The sequence below is a fragment of the Strigops habroptila genome, chromosome 3 (assembly GCF_004027225.2).
Source record: "Strigops habroptila isolate Jane chromosome 3, bStrHab1.2.pri, whole genome shotgun sequence".
NCBI lineage: Eukaryota > Metazoa > Chordata > Aves > Psittaciformes > Psittacidae > Strigops > Strigops habroptila.
Window position 1 is genome coordinate 62,016,277 of NC_044279.2, and position 14,758 is coordinate 62,031,034.

At 35.3% G+C, this 14,758-nt stretch overlaps 1 protein-coding gene across 22 annotated transcripts in view; it reads right to left on the bottom strand.

Moving 5' to 3' along the window:
- The window catches only part of PLEKHA5 (pleckstrin homology domain containing A5), a 169,130-nt gene that overhangs the window by 95,084 nt on the left and 59,288 nt on the right, over positions 1-14,758 (bottom strand). The window contains exon 1 of one of the 22 annotated variants that reach the window (XM_030478404.1): positions 7,443-7,579. The exons of 19 other annotated variants lie outside the window; for them this stretch is intronic. The gene's annotated coding sequence lies outside the window, so the exon portion shown is untranslated. Of the gene's footprint in view, positions 1-5,529; positions 5,549-6,960; positions 7,131-7,442; positions 7,580-14,758 lie in introns of those variants that run through there. 2 more of the 22 variants (XM_030478406.1, XM_030478405.1) reach the window with 2 other exon arrangements.

Genomic DNA, 14,758 nt, shown 5'->3' on the forward strand with positions numbered 1-14,758 from the left:
AATGCTATTGATGTGTGCAGTATGTCCCACAAGTTAAAAAGAGTGTACATATACATACAATATGCAGAAATGCTTTTCACTGAAAAAGGGTCTAATCTTCTAAATAGTAATGTTTTCCTCAATACCACAGGGATATCAGAACTTCGCAGAGAATCAGCTTGAAATATGTTGAAACAATTAAGAATATTTTTCTTCTGATGTCTTTCAAGGAAATGGCTCTACTATTTTAACTTAAACTTTTAAATAAAATTATGGACATAACAAGAGAAAATTTCAGCATGGGAAGCTAAAGCATTTTCTGGACCAGAAAGTCTGGAAGTGTTAGAGAAACTACAGCATGGTGCTGGTTAATGTAAAGTAATGGCTGGATTTACATACACATGTACACATCCCCATGCACTCACACTGCAGTGACTCCAACATTTCTTAGCTTCTATTCACTTGACTGCTGTGTTATTAGTCTTTCATATAGTTCTCAGATTTTGTTTCATCTTTACATAGTTGCAGCAGAAGTTTTCAGAGATTTCTAGGTGAAAATGGAGGAGGTAACTGCAGTCAATCTCTCAACATCACTTCAACGCAGTTGTCAGAAGATGGATGACACACTGCTGCTCTAATAGATGTGTCACTATAACAAATAAAAGAAATTAAACAAACCTAATTTTGTTTAAGTCCCGCACTGATTAATATATTTAATAGTTCCGTTTAAACAAAATCTAAACTGTTCTTACTTGATTTCAACACAGACATGTTAATGAAATAAAAAAGTGCATCAAATGGATCAAACTATCAATCTGAATATATCCTGCAAACAAGAATCACTGCAGGATGTAACAAGGATAGAATACTTGTTACACAAGAATAGTGCTCAGGCCCCAAGCTGATGAAGTATGGACCTTAAACTTACCGTGTTACAGGGCAGTGCCATGTTAAGATACCAGAACGGGCTGTGAGTGATCAGGAATTTCTAGATGGGTAACACAAAGCTGGCAGCTTAAATCTCAAAAACCTTGTGAGCAAAAGGTTTCTCTGGGGCTATTTGGCTTTCCTTCCTATGGGGCTAGGTGCAGCTTTGCACTGACATGCATTTTAGTACCTGAGGTATTTCACTGACAATCATTCAGGGATCACAACATCAAGTTAATTGTATCAGGATATGCCCTTTGGCTTCACTTTCTGCTTCATTAGACTTTCTGTGTGATCTTGGTTAAGTAAACTTCTGTTTCCATTTCCAATTTGTACTATCATGATCTAAAATACTCTCCATCATTAAAGCAACAAAATACAACTGCAACTGTGAGATACTAATGCTGTAATAAAAGATTACGGGGAATGTTCTCAACCTATTCTGATATTTAGTGAATATTATTTCATATTCACTATTTTGAATATTATTTCATATATCGGTGATTCACTGATATTTAGTGAATTATTATTTCACTGAAGCAGTCAGAAATAAAATTCAGCCAATGCCTATGAAGTACCATTTAAAATAAAAAATCAAACTCACTAAGTCTAGCAAACAGTTAAGAAATGTCTTGACTGCTTAGCACCAGGACTACTCCAAAGAGCTTAGGTAAGCCATTCAGTAGCTGGTTTTCCTTTTCCTCTTGACCAGTGCCCATCTGTAACCAGCTACATCTTACAGATGTGTCTGTAAGACAAATTTTAGGATATTATTTTAAGGATCTGGTGAAATTCCATTACTCATAATTATTTTGATTCATGCCACCACCTCTTTCCCTCATCCTCTGTGCAAATCCTCCCTCCCACTGGCATTGCTGTGATCCACTGAACAGCAGCCAGACTTTACCAGACAGGTAACTGAAGCTGCCTCTGCAGGACACACATTATGGCTAGAATCACGTTGTACTTTGAGATACTTTAAAAGGTGGCACTAAAGTACTTATTTTTGACAGCCTCACCATGAGGGCTACTAAAGATACCTGCCTTTTCTTTGCTCGTAGAGAAAACAAATGTACTGGCCAGCGTGGGATGAAACAGATGGCATTAGAGAAAATGGCATTAAGTCATGCTTTTTCATTCTCTGCTAAGATATGACAACCTTGATGTCTCAGGCTATTTTCTCCAGGAGGAAAAAAAATGTTTCATACTATTTCTCAGAACAGTGAAAACCAAAGAAAAAGTTTATTTCAGATTTCCCAGGTAAGATACAATGTCTTATATCAGACAAAATTCTAGTTAGCAAGATTGCTCAAAATTGTACTGATCTCCTGTTTTTTTAATGACACTCCTGAAAACCTTTTCTCATTTATTCTCAGAACATTTTCCCTCAAAAACCTCCATCATATGCTGAACACATCTTGTCAGAAAGAATTGGCACAATTTAAAATAGTGCAATACAGACATTTTGCTTTTTTGTTTTTAACTTAATCATGGGTCACACTCAGTATGGCCTAAAAAGAGACCTCTGTAAAAAGATTCCATAGCAAATGTTGTTATATCAAAACCTTGAAGGTCATTCCACTATGGGTGTTATTTAGTTTTGCCAACAAATACCATGTTTTCACTGATTAAAAAGTCTTGATTTAATTGCTCATATGTTGATTTTCATGTAACTTACCTACCAACATGGTTATGATGCCTACGTAATTCCCTGGAAAAATAACCTGCACACTTCATTATATATAAAGGCAAAAGATGCAAAAGGAGCATCTGAAATATAAATACACAGATTTGTGAATAAATGTTAAAATAGGAAATACTGATTAATCATTTCTATATAAATGGGAAACTACAGAACATGGAAACCTTTTGGTGTTTGCGGTTTTTGATACGAAAATGTATCAAGATATGAATTGCATGCAAGCCCCTACACGTGGCCTGAAGTACATAAAAATCAATTTTTCATTATTTTTTTCTCAATGGTCATGCCTTGGAAGAGCATAAATTTGTGATTTGCTTAGAAACAAATAAGTCACTGTATGGCACATATTTCCATTAAATTCAGATTAGTTTTAAGAATGCACAATGCAATTCTAGTTTTCTTAAAGCCACTGAGATGTTCAAATACTGAGCTATCGTATCGCTACTACAGTAGTGAAGTGTGCATAAGACTGAATATCCTAAAATATTTCAAATGTTGATGTTCTCCAGAGCATAAAATAGTAGTCCAGATTCTCTTAAAAAATATGTATGCATATATATATGTAAGGTAAGGGATGCTGTACTGTGCTGAGAACACATGGGAAAATTTAAAATTAATGTACTATTTTGAGAAACATCCCTGAACTTTTTTTTTTTTCCTTCTTGTTTTTCCCCTTTTCCCTGTTCTTTTTGCGGGGGCTGGAAATTCTGACCTACAAAAGCGAAATATTTTACTCTTGGTCATCTTTTAGGAAATCTAAAGCTCCCAATGCTCACTTTATACAATATCATTTTCTCAATTTTTATTGATGAACATTCCCACTAAGCATCTATTCATTACTGAATTGCAACGATCTAGTATATACATGGCTAAAATCTGAAAAAGTTCACAGCACTGTATTTAATACCAATTTTAAACCTCAATGTACTGAAAAAGCAGAGACAATTCTCAGTTCATTCAGCAAGGTCTTAGCCAACTCCTTACCATTTCCACTCTCCTGGTACAAAAAAAAAAACAACACCAAAACCAAAAAAACCAACCACCAAGCAAAAAACTTGAGGATTTTTAAAAAGAAAACAAACTAAAACATTTCAGGTTTTTACTGTAGTAAACCTGTTTCTCAACTTATACTATATACATACTGAAAGCGCCAGTAATTCCTTCATTTTTCCATAAAATCTCAGACCCAATGCTGACATTATAGCCAATTATTTTAAATGAGTACTGGTGTGTAATTTCTTTTTTTATTTGGAAAAGTAAATTTAGATCATGCTCTTGAAACACAGCTCCACTCTATATAAAAAAAAATAAACCAAGAAATTGCATTATTCCTTGAAAATATCAGATTATAGCATACTGTCTAAAATGGGTCAAGATTTGATGCAGAATGCTGACAATGGGGTTTTTTTACACAAACTTCAGTCTAAAATTGTCACAGGCTCCCCATCTGGCACATGAACTGAGTTTGTGCAATTGTCAGCAGTAGTAAAAACTTTCATTTAGAAGACAATGTGAATGGAAAAAGACTGACTCTTCACTTCCAAAAGATTTTAGTAATTCAAAAAATAATTGGCAAGGAACTTAAATGATATATGTGTATGAGAGCTTCCCCTGCATCCCACATCCCTAACTTCAACATCCTTTTCTGATTTCCCCCTCCTCCTTACTTCTGTACAAACATTTATATTCAAAAATTTCAAGCAGCACAAAGTTTATTTAAACATCATTTCATCAGCAGTGCTTCTTCAAAATGACTCACATCACTACCACTCTCTTATGGGTACACTACTCTACTAGCGAACAAGTGCCACACAAGTCAGTAAGTTTTTATTCATGTCCTTTTCAAAAAGTAATTGAACAAGGTGAATGACATGCCTTATACTGCCAGTCACATGAACGGGTACCTCAAAGCTCCTTCCAGAGACCTATAGTGGAGCTGTAAGAACTTAACCTTACACTCTGGTATTTTATTGCAAGTTACTATATATTCAAGTTACTATACATTCATCCACAATAAAGTAAAATAAAATCCTACTGATGAGTGGCACGTGTAAAGTAACTGAATCGTAACATTCTTTGAAATTGAATAAAACTATCTTTTTTCATTTTTAGTTTTCAATTCAGTGCAATTTATATTCGTTCTGAATAAGCTTGTACAACCAGTGACCCTTACACACATTCACCCTCTTTCTCTGCATATTCTGTGTGTGTGTATATATATATAATTTATATTAACAAAACTAATACAGAGTAAAATTACAGCAAAGCAGAAGGTAATAAATGGGTGTCAGGTTCCTCAAGATCTCAACTTCACCTATTTATGTGCAATCACCATTAAGATAATAAACACAACGCAAATTTTTCTGCATGCTGTCCATGACCGAAAGTGGACTTACATGCTAAATAAAGCACATATAGCAAGAGCACTGCAGATTAGACAGTATCTTTCTTCTAAAACTTCAGTTAACCTTTATATCCATAATATAAGATTTCCTCTTTCTGGAGAACTAATCAGAGTCAGCACTTACATCAAATGAAAAGCTAAACCTTATTCTGAAGAGTAAAATAGACAAGATCAAGGTTCTTAAAAAAGAAAAAAAAAAATTTGAGACATTTAACACTTGCAAATTTCTTCTTTCCTTGAGACTAATCATTGTTCCCTTATGGAACATGTAGAATATGACTTTTTATACTTTTTAACTTAATTATTTCAAAGGGATCTCTCAGTAAACCATACTAAGTTCAAACTTACTCAGCAGTCCAAATCAGAAATCTCACATTTTTGCATCCTCACAGTGATAAAGGAACACTGCTTATACAGCTATGTGCTACTTCCTTTGCACGTTTGCCTTTTATAACTCTGTTCCTCTTACATTGCCATTCCCATTGCCCGCTCTGCAGTCACCAATGCAAGTCTTTACCTTTCTCATCTTTTTGTTCCCTTCCTAAAAGGTCTTAAGTTTTCTAGGTTTGCTGTCCATATGGAAACTGTCCTATGGCAGATCTGTATGGCTTCGTAGCATCTTCCAGATCTCGGAGACACACAGCTCATGGTACCTGAAGGCACAACCATTATCAAATGACATATTCTAGTTGTATCAGCAAAAGCTTAGAAGTAGCATTTTTAAGATAACAAGGCAGTACAGTAATATATTTTGCACAGGTTTGCAGTTACCCCTTAGCTGTCTCTCTTTCACCATTTGTCAGACACGCACACACTAGAATCCTATTTTGGCAGCCAAAGTGCAGGTTTTCTGATGGGTTATGACAGACCTTTGCCACAGCAAGGCCTCAATTAAATGCATTATCCTCAGGCTTTAACAATAATCTTAACTATTACAACCATTTAGATAATTTCCTCTCAGAACCCTCCATCAGGGGGTCAAGCACACTAACGTTCAAGTACTCAAGATTCACACACACCACTGTCCATACTGTCTGCCAACCAGACAGGACTGTCAAGGTGATTATGAAGCTTACAGTTTATTGATTTTACCCCTATGAGTCAGGTCAATCAGAATCATAACCGGGATTATGTTCAGCAAGAATCTCTTTTGTCAGGCTCAGTGAACTCACTGACAAGCAGTTTTCTCCATTGTAATTTAAATTTTCTATCCATAAGACTATTTGAAGTACATATATTTGGTCTTCTACTCAGAAGACCACAACAAAAGTATCTGGTTGTGAAAACAAACAAGCCTCCCAACCCAACAAACGTATTACAATTACGATCATCTCCAACCTCAATCCAGTAATTAACTGTATTTTAGGAAGTAACACTAGTATTTCACAACTGAAACCTTAAAACACATATGAAGTTCAATCATGATACTAAATCATCTTTATTCACTGGGACATAAGTGCAATTAGGAGCCAACTTTTTATTCTTGTAGGGGTGAGGGTGGGAGGTGGGTGTTGGTGTTTATCAATTCCCTCACTGCTTTTTACAACCCCAGTTTAGATGTTTCAAAAATATATTGTCAAATGACTTTTTGCTGCAAGTTAAATGCATTGCATTAAGGAATTTAAAAGTCAGACTTTGCAGATGCTCTTGGAAGAAAATAAGATTTTTAAGCTGAGTGCAAGAACTAAGCTTTGACAATACTTTGAATCATAAATCCTGCCTCCCCACAGTTAATTAAAAGTTAATTAAATGCTAAGCTGTATCAAACATCTACCTCAGCTACTATACAGACTATAAATTCAGAAATTCCTAATATATCCTACCAAAACGCAAAATCTCAGTTATAACAAAGAACTAGGAGATGCCTTTTTCTATTTCTTAGCTGATTAAAGAAGGAAATACATGCAATATGATCAGCAAAAATAACAGATGACAACAGTTAACTTACCCTGTTTAGCAATCTGTGTTGGAATCAAGTACTGTAAATATCCTTCAGCATTGTCTTACATAAATAAAATTCTCTTTTGCAAGACTACTCACACTCCCCCTAAAATATGAGACATACAAAACCATCTAGGTTTTAAACCAACTTCATAAGAGCAAGAAGAAAATGAAAAATGACTGAGAAGTGACGGCTGAAGAACTGTTGCTATATTTAGAATAGTTAGCTAATTCAAAGTCAGGAGAAAAGAAGATATATGCCCATTTTTTGGACTAATGAGTGAAACAGCCTAGCATTCCTGCTAAAAAAGCAATTCTTCTCCAATAAAGAAATTAATACCTAGGTACCAGAATTATTTTACTGAAGTGTGCAACGGCAGAGACATTTCAAATAGATACCATTATTAGAGAATAGAGAGAACTATGAAGCTGAGTTTTATTTGAGCTATATAAAGGCAAGAGAAAGGAAAGAGATCAATATCCACTCACCAAAAACACTGGCAATCTAACAGCAAGGCTCGTCTCACATCTCAAGTTCCCAGTTCCAAGAGAAATCATATGTACACTGATAGAAAGATGACAAAAGGGCATGCTGTGCTCTCCTCTACTTCAGTTGAATGACAGCTCTACTAACAGGGAACCGAGACACACAGTGCAAAATCTAAGAGTGAGTACTTGATATGAGCATGCTCAGTATCTAATTTAAAACGGCCTGATGCTTCATCTCAGCATGAGATGGCCTACTTCCAAACAATTTCAGAACTTTAAGTCAAATCTAAAATCATTAATTGGAATACACAAAACTCAGCCACCAAGCAGTATTGATTTTTTTTTTTCTAATCTGCACTGATGCACAGATAATTATTTTCACTACTTCCCTGCAAGGCATCCTAAGGCTTAAACACTATCATCATGTGCTTCAATGTAATTACACGATGACACTGTAATAGACTGAAAACCTTTTCAGGATGGCATATGATTTGAACACTAAGAAGCACAAATCACAAATCAAACAAAGACAACAAATCTGTTAAATATTCTCCAAATCAATTAAAGAATTATCCCGCCTGGTGATTTCTGCTCAGCTTTTTCTGGGGGAGGGGATGGGGAGAGGCAAGAAGGAAGGATAGAGAACCACCTAACAAGTGATTTATGTTCCAAAGTAGTTTCCCCCCCACTTAACATCTCTTTATATATAAAGAGACCATTTAGCTTTTTAATGAAGCTATTTATTTTTATATCAAAAGCCAGGTTATTCACATGCAAAAATCCTATGTCAAAGAAAACAGATAATCAAACTCTTTTCCTTTAGAGATTAACATCTTTTAATTCACCCACAGACAGACACAAGTAGTATAGAAGTCTTCTAGGTTTTGGTTTTCTCTCCTTCACAGGCCTCTTTCCATACTTATTGTATATTCATTTTTCAAATGAATACACTAAGTCTTTCCCCTCTTGTGGGAAGACAAAAGCTATGCCCCAGGCACTCTTGTTTTCTTCTTAAATGCTTTCCTGCTTATCATTCAAGCTGAAAGCAAAGCCAGACAGGCTACTTTATGTATGCTGTATTTTAAAAGATGCTATATAAAAACTGACACAGCCCACCTCCTGATCTCTACCACAGCTGGACATAGAAATACCTAACTGAATCTGGAATCAACCCTATCACTTGGAAGGCATGTATCAAATCCTCTACTTTTAGAACAGTGGATAAAGGTTAATACAATGTCCAGTAGAGAAGCAAGACATTATTTTTAAGCTTCACTAATATCTACGACTATATTTAAAAATGAGGTTTTCATATCTATGCAAAAACGCTTGTATTTACTATAAGAATCTGCAGCTTCAGCCACAGATACCAGAAGTCTAAGACACACTTGGCACTCTTTTTCTTTGAAAATCCTCTCGGCATGAATACAAACTATTTATTAAGGTAATTATTTTAACAGATATGCTTGCCAATTGCCTTTGAACTCACAGAAAATGATGATAGGAAGTACATTTACTTCAGAAATTCCTTCCAGGCATAAACTCAGAAGTCAAGATGCACAATAGAGCCATAGAATCATACAATCATAGAATGGTTTGGGTTGGAAAGGACCTTAAGATCATCTAGTTCCAACCTCCTTGCCATGGGCAGGGACACCTCGCACTAAACCATGTCGCCCAAGGCTCTGTCCAACCTGGCCTTGAACACCACCAGGGATGGAGCATTCACAATGCACAATTCGCTATGGCACAGTTAAACCTGATTTCACGACCAAACTGAAACATCCCATTTCATATTCCAGAGAGAACACTGCATCGCTATAAAAAGAAGTTTATTTATAATCACATAATGCTAACTGCATTCATTTGATTTTTAATCACACGGTACCTTGATAGTTAGTTTTCTAACTCCAATACATACAAAAAGCAACACTTGCTACAAGAGCTATCCAGGTTGCAAAATTCAAATTAATTCTACAGTCTACTATTAAGTGATGTAAAGTCTGCTTCTTGATAAGTATTTCAGCATTTCTTTGCCAGCTAATGAACTCTTAAAAAAAAAAAAAAAAAGAAAAAAGGGGGAATTAGCTTATCTTCTCTCATCACCTAACTTTTTATCATTCGCTCTGTTATTGGTCCCTGAACATCCACAGAGATTTAGACTGGTGAAATACAACATATTTTTAAATTGCAAGATGTCGATAACATAAGAGTTACTTCCTGAGCGAGAAATGTTTTCATCCACATGGGTTTGATCTAGCATCAAAGTAAGATAAATTTTTAAAATGCCATTGAAGAAAGATTAATTGTACAAATCTGTATCTACCTAATCAGTACTTTGCAGTTTCCACATATAGAAGACGAATGGGAAAACAAGTCACTAACAAAATCCATTGAAATTGAAGTACACGCTTCTCTTGTTTCAGGTTTATTTGCCTTTGCTTCCCAAAATCCCATCAAGCTGAGCACAAATTATTAGAATTTTCTTCAGGCTAGACAACAATTTACAAGTCCAAAAGGTCTGCTCTGAAGTTAAATTTTTGTGGGTATATTCTCCCACAAAGGACCAATTTTCATGGAAAAACCTCCTCTGCATTTCTTGGACATCTGTCCAACTTGCTAGAGGAGCTTAAGTAAGTTTCAGGACAGTTTCTGTTCCTTCTTTTGATGAATCTGTATCTTATTGTCTTAATGACCTACAAACTTTAGCTACAATAATGAAATGCAAAGGGGCTATAAACAGCACTTGAAACCAAAATACTTTGATTCAACAACTAATGCAAAATGCTACTTGCAAAGAATTCTCTCACTGAACTTGAAAGGATTTCTTTACGACGACATAAATTTGAGTTTGAATACCTTCACATTTAATAAGAAAGTTTTATAGCGACTATAAATTTGTCGATTTGCAATCTAATAAATATCTTGAAAGAAAAAAAAATAAATCAATACATAAGTAGAAAAATATACCCCGCACATAGGACTTCCAGAAAATAATTATTCTTCTGAACCTGACAAAGCTGGTACTAGATTAAAATCAAACTTCAGACCTGGAAGCTGAAACATTTTTATGAAGTTTCTGCACTGATATCCAAACCAAAGCCTTGTTATCACATAGCACACTAAAACTATGCCAAACTACTGTGTGTTGCTATAAAGACCTAGGAGAGTATTACAGGCATAAGATTCGCTTCAGTAAACTCAGCACTCAGTTAAAAGTTACAACAGAAGGTGTTTAATGACTGAGGTTTTTTCTTTTAATATATTTATCAAGAAATCATGTGGTGAATACTTTAACCTCTTTGCTCCTTTAACAGCTTCTTGGCAACAGTTCACACACAAACACCTTTGATCATGTGTTCTGACAGCACAAGAGCTCATTTTGATAAGATTGGTATTTTGCATTCTGTTTAGGTTCATTTTAAGTCTCAATATCAAACTCATCGCTATTTCAGAATGAATATTTCCTTTTAAGCTTATAACTAGGCTTTATATGGACTTTATTAAAAGCTTTGACTTAATGCAACTGATGTTTTTAACTAAATATGACAAACTCTTCAGTAAATTATATACAGCTGACTTTCACAAGACTTTATGGCATCCTAAAAAAAAAATCCACAATCATGTCTCTTACATACGAACTCTTTCAAGCTCTCTTCTCAGCTTTGGCATGGTCACTCAAGCACACAATTCCTGGATTTGACCTACTGTAAGTAATACCTCAAAATGCCTCTCTCAAATATTACATCACAGATATCTAAAATGTCTTCCTTTTCTATGTAAAGCTACATTCTCCAGAAATGTGTAGCAATTTAAAAATTTGTTTGCCATTATGTTTTTATGTCTCAATTATCGGCTGACCTATTCAAGTTGAAAGAACATTTTTCAAACAAAACCAATTAAAAGAGTATAATCAGGTCTAGACAATCACAAGCAAAAAACTACATATGCAAAGTTCAAAAGATGAGTCATTTTCCTCTTATTTACATAATATCATTTATGTTCTCAATTTGTACCCATAGTTTTACCTGTGTTACATATTTCCAGTGTGCTGATTGTGTAATATTTAAGTCTTTCTATACTAATATTTCTCTGGGTTTGTTTTTCTTTTGTGATTATTCCTGCATCTTATTTGGCTGTCTCACTGGTTTACAGCTTTCCTTTCCATCCCATGTGTTATTTTGCCTCCTTCAATTTTCTTCCTTTCTTCCCCCCTCCGTTAACTCATCCTTCAATACTGAAAGCCTTCAATACTGAAAGCAAAATGAATAGATGTTAAATATTACTCATGAATAGTAACTTTGAACAATCAGGAACAACAATGGTTGAGAAAAAAAGAACACACAAATCTTCTGAACTTTCATTGATGCACATATCATATGACTAAAGGCACCAGGAACTGATTAATACCAAAATCAGGACTGTGACATAAAAACACCACAGAAAGACAGCACTTATTACCTGCGGTGTCTGTTTTACTTCGGTCACTCCCTATGTTTTCACAGTTTATCTGAGTAGTTAACTCCAGAAATTCAGAGAAGCAAGAAGTGTCTCACTCCACACACGTATAGCACTCTCAGTGCACTTGCAGTAAACCTAAGAAGAACAGAGAGTCTTCAACTAAATTGTGGGGCTCACACAACCCACCAAAAGGACATTACCATTACTAATGCCAAGAACTTTCTCTAAAGGATGTCCTCCTCACCCCATCTCTTCATGTAAGTCTTCATGATGGAGGAGTTTACAATTACATGACAAAAGGGCAAACGAGACATCAAAGAATCCACAAAATACATTTACTACATCAGCTGAGAAGAGACCTGTATTCTACTCCTTCTTAAGTTATTGCAAACCTCTGGTAAGTCTGTCTTTTCATTGTCTGATTTCACTCTCCATACACCCATAACTAAATTGAATAGTCAACTATGAGTTTGTGCATTACCATTTATATATCTCTCTGTATATAGATATTTTTATATATATTTTAATATATTTTTACAGAGTGTTTGACATCAAGACCACCTTTGATAAATGCAAGCTACATATGTGCCTATCCTGATGACAAGCTCTAGCTACGCAGACAACCCACCACCTATCCTCAGAGTAGACAGAATTCCCCTTCATCCATTATTCCCTTAACAAATTTTCTTTTCTAAGAACTGTACTTGGTAAGGCAAATTCTTGACTGTTTCTAAAATTCAATCCATTAGTGCCATTCCTTTATGTCTATTCCCAGAATTACTATTAAAAAAAAATTTAAAATCTAGTGATTCCGTATATAAACATGCTTATTTCTGCTCAAAATCAACAATCTCAAGAATCCAATCTTAATACTTATTCTTGATGTCCAACACAATTGACTTTTCTGAACATTTCTGATACTGCAAAAATTGCACAAGTTCAAGAAATTTTTTTAGGGCATTACAGACTTGGTTGGCTGATAACACATCCTTCAATTCTATCTAGCATAAACAAAAGCAGCATAAAATATTTTTCAGGTTTGGATGAAACACAAGTGAAACAACTCATTAAAGTTTTTGTGTAAGAAACATCGAGGCTCAGCAGCCCGTTTGTGCTGCAAGGCCTACAACAATTTTCAAATCCTTATTCAATAACTGCCACATAGCATGAATCCCTTTCATTAACTGATAAAGCCAGAGTTAACACTGCTGAGATTCCATCTGGAAAATATCTGAATTCTCCTCTCAAACTTACTTACTAGCCAGCAAAAGCTCTTTGCAAGGTTCTTAAACTCATTCTGAATTGCTGTTACACATTCACGTATTAAGCTTTTTTATATTAATGGAATGAATTCTAAAGTAAAAATAGCCTTTTGTAGAGCTATTACTTAATACTTATAAAACAAATACAATCATTTAATGAATTTAAAATTAACTACCTAGAAAAACATGCTACTCTGACAACTTGCTGACTGCATACCCAATATGTAATTACGGACATGAGTACTGGCTGAACCAAGTTGAACAAGGACTAAGTTCTCTACCTCATTTCCAAAGTCTATCGATATGCAAAATATCGATTAAATCTGTGCAATGAAAGAGAGGAGGACAAACTCTTCTGCATTACAGGAAACGTAATATATTGAAGGAAAACATATATTACTTCTTTCAGAATTATTTAAAGCAAAATACAGATCAGCATCTCTAAATAGCAAAGTAAGAGAAGTTTACTGAAAGAAAAAAAAATTCTGCAAGTGTTGAAATGGGAAAAAAAGAATACTATGTTCAATGAAAACTCACAACCAGGCAAGTAAAAAAATAAATACACTGCAGGCTCTGAGGAACCACCTGCAAATGCGTAGAGGCTGAAAAGGGGAGAGATGGATCCTGTATCTCAAGCCTAATATAGAACATCTTTCAATGATGATCTTTCATTGAAAAGCTTTCAATAGCAACTTTTCAACCAAACCCCCCCCGCCCCCCCCAAAAAAAAACCACCACCAAACAAACAAAAAAAAAAGATATTAAAAAGATAAATAAAAAATCATGAGGGCTGATAGAAGGTAAGGTCACTGCAGAAAGCTCAGCTACATAATTTTTCTGTATTTCTTTTCACAACTGCAGAAGCCTTTATGGCACCCTTGTTCACCTAATTGACTCAAGGCAGATTGAATTCAACAACTGCTCAAACAGGGTGAAGCAGCCAGTGTTCTGTAACCACAGAGCTTATCTATTGCCCAAGGTATCTAAACTGCCTCAGTTCCACAGAATTGGAAGGTCTCCAACTCTATGTCAGGTTTTACAGAGCTTTCAGGCCCTATGGTTTGTACCAGACAAAGCAGTTTTGTGTCTAGATTAGTCCTTACACACAAAACACAGAAACTCCACAGATGTTCCAAAAGAATGGCAACAAGGATGACTAAGGCATGTAGAACACTTTCCACATGTAAGGAAAAAAAGTAGATTGACAGATGGAAAATGTGGTAAAGATCATTTTATCACTCAAGCTTTTATGGTAAACAGTGCAACACAGCACCTACATGAAAAGCAGGATGTACCAAATGACACTAGATGGTAGCGATTCAAAACTAAATAGGTGATAGTCCTTCATACATGCTGTTGGAGCACAGAGCTCTGTTTAGCCTCTAAAACCACTCATGAAGAGTTTGCATCGGTTCAGGAATGAATTCAGAAACCCATCAGGTGCAGTTAAATACAAAGATACCCCAGACCTTCCGTTGGCCAGGAATTCTTTGTTCCCCAAAAACACCAAAACAAAAATCCTCATCTCTGGCTATCTCAGTTTCTGGCAACTGCTGCAAAAATGGCAAATACACTCTGTTAGAAACCTAGAAG